Source organism: Conger conger, chromosome 5 (genome assembly GCF_963514075.1).
Source record: "Conger conger chromosome 5, fConCon1.1, whole genome shotgun sequence".
NCBI lineage: Eukaryota > Metazoa > Chordata > Actinopteri > Anguilliformes > Congridae > Conger > Conger conger.
Genome location: NC_083764.1, coordinates 58,927,665 through 58,930,164, shown reverse-complemented (window position 1 = coordinate 58,930,164; position 2,500 = coordinate 58,927,665). Strand labels below are relative to the sequence as shown.

Here is a 2,500-nt window from a genome sequence, read left to right as displayed (position 1 = left end):
GAGAGAGAGCGCAAGGAAGAGAGACAGAGTGAGCGAGAGAGAGAGAGAGAGAAAACGAGACAGAGAGAGAATATGAGGGAGGGAGAGAGGCATGCTGCCCCCGCTCTCCCTCACATGACAGAGAGAACAGCTTATGAAGACACAGCAGGAGGCTGTAATAACAGCAAACCTACAGATTGTGACCTGCTCTGTCAAACACACACACACACACACCTGAGAGGAAGAGGAGGAGGAAGGCTGAGCGCTCACAGAGGTCAGCCCTGCCAACACCCAGTCTCCCCCTACAGGTGCGCGGCGGTACTGATCAGCGCGTTATAAAATGACCTCTCGGCATTGATCCGGGGAGAGGAAGCGCACAGCACAGGTCCCTGCGCGCGTGATGTACGGCCGCTGCCTGCCGACAGCACGGCCCACCGCAGGGCTCCGATAATCAGCTCCGATCCCGAGGAGCGCGCGCTGCACCTTTATTTACGGCTCTTAATTAACGCCCGCGAAATGGCCGCCGCGGACCGCGGCGTCTCGCCCGGCCCCGCCCTCAGAGACGGCGGCTCGCTCCGCGGACGTAGCGCGTCTCATTAGCCGTCTGCCCAGCGCCCTGCGCTGTTAGTCACTCCGAGCGCGCGGGGAAAGGGGACGCCGTGTCCCCGGACTCCCCCCCCCCCCCCGGCCCGCGGCGACGGGAAGGAAATTAAGAGCGCGGTAAACACGCCCTCGCCACAAAAGAGACGGAGCGCGTTTAGAAAACACTTCGTTAAAATACCTACGCTTTGGGAATAATTGCAATTAGTCTTCGGGATAATCGTATTTACCCTTCGATAAAGCGCAGCGCGTCTCTGCGGTGGCTTTCCTTTAGTTTTTAGTCGACGAGACAATGCCGGGGTGCCGTCAGGCTCTTGGTTTCGCGCCAACCGGGCGACATTTCACCCCACCCCTCAGCGAACCAAAGGATTCATTTATCCACAGCCTACTTGTGGGGAAAAAGGCCTCCTCTCTCCTCGGTATAAATGTGCTTATTCTCCTGTAATGCACCACCGGGCAGGTGCTGATGTGCCGAACGGAATGGGGAGTTTAAAAGGCGGGAGGAGCGCTGATGACACCTCCATAAAGGCGCCTCCTCACTGGTTTGGATGCGCCAGGACTGTTGACCGTTCGCTTAATAGCTGCGGCAAAACGGGCGGACGTGTGGACAGAGAATGCCAATGAAAACTAAATTACTCATGATTGAAGGAGACATCAGAGAAAGGCTGGAAAAACCACAGCACTGCTGTCTGCCTGCAAATGTACCCTTTCCGTACCCGGAGTGAAATGATCTGGCTTCTCCGCCGACTGTAAACCCCAGCGGGGGCTGCTGGGTGGCTCGTGCTGCTAAGGCACTGTTCCAGCGCACGGGTGGGATCTGTGTTGTACTCTTAGCACTTGAAACTGTACTTGCCTCTAGGGTCTTTCAGCGCTACTTGTTCCTGGTGACAGGGCGGCCTGACAGGGCGGCCTGTAGTGTAGTGGTTAAGGTAAATGACTGGGACCCGCAAGGTCGGTGGTTCTAATCCCGGTGTAGCCACAATAAGAACCGCACAGCCGTTGGGCCCTTGAGCAAGGCCCTTAACCCTGCATTGCTCCAGGGGAGGATTGTCTCCTGCTTAGTCTAATCAACTGTACGTCGCTCTGGATAAGAGCGTCTGCCAAATGCCATTAATGTAATGTAATGTAATGTAATGTAATGGTATGCACTTTGCACTTTGTTGTACGTCGCTCTGGATAAGAGTGTCTGGCAAATGGCAATAATGTAATGTAATGCAAATGTAATGGGCCCCATGGTATGTACTGAATCAGACTGTGCCATTACATGGAGACTGGCAGCCCCACACGGTAATGTGAGAACACGAAACGTTGTGCACGCTGCTGCAATGTAGTGCTAATGCTATAACACTGACAAACCACTGGGGTGCTGCACAGGAAGGGGAAGGTTTCAGCTGGGGTGAGAGATTCTCATAACCCACCAGCAAGTACCGCAATCTGATTCCCGATAAGCTGCCCTTAAGTGTCTTATTGTCTTCCTTACACTCAACCCTGTTCCTGGAGCTCTACCATCCGGTAGTTTTTCACTCTAACCCCAACAAAGCACAACTCGTTCAACACCTAGAGATCTCACTGAGCTGCTAATCAGGAGTGCTGAATTAGGCTTGAAGTGAAACCAACAGGAACAGGGCTGGGCGGCCCTGAGGAGGATAAAAAGCGATGCCTGCCAAAGTGTGCTTCACAGGAGAGCACAGGCTTGTCTGCACTGCCCAGAGTCTACAGCCAAGGTCGCAGCAAGAGCAGAGAGGTATGTTTTCAAACAGCTGGTAGCTGGTAATGTCAAGCAGGTCATAGCTGGATTTCACACCGGGGAGTGCTGGTACGATATACCGACATGAATATGAAATACACACGAACATACATATGCACATACAGCACTATATACATAGGAGTGGCCTGTAGCGTTGTGGTTATGGTAAATGAC

At 53.6% G+C, this 2,500-nt stretch overlaps 1 protein-coding gene across 3 annotated transcripts in view; it reads right to left on the bottom strand.

Annotated features, from left to right (window-relative positions):
* The window catches only part of LOC133128624 (receptor-type tyrosine-protein phosphatase F), a 235,413-nt gene that overhangs the window by 7,786 nt on the left and 225,127 nt on the right, over positions 1-2,500 (bottom strand). The gene's annotated exons all lie outside the window — the stretch shown is intronic.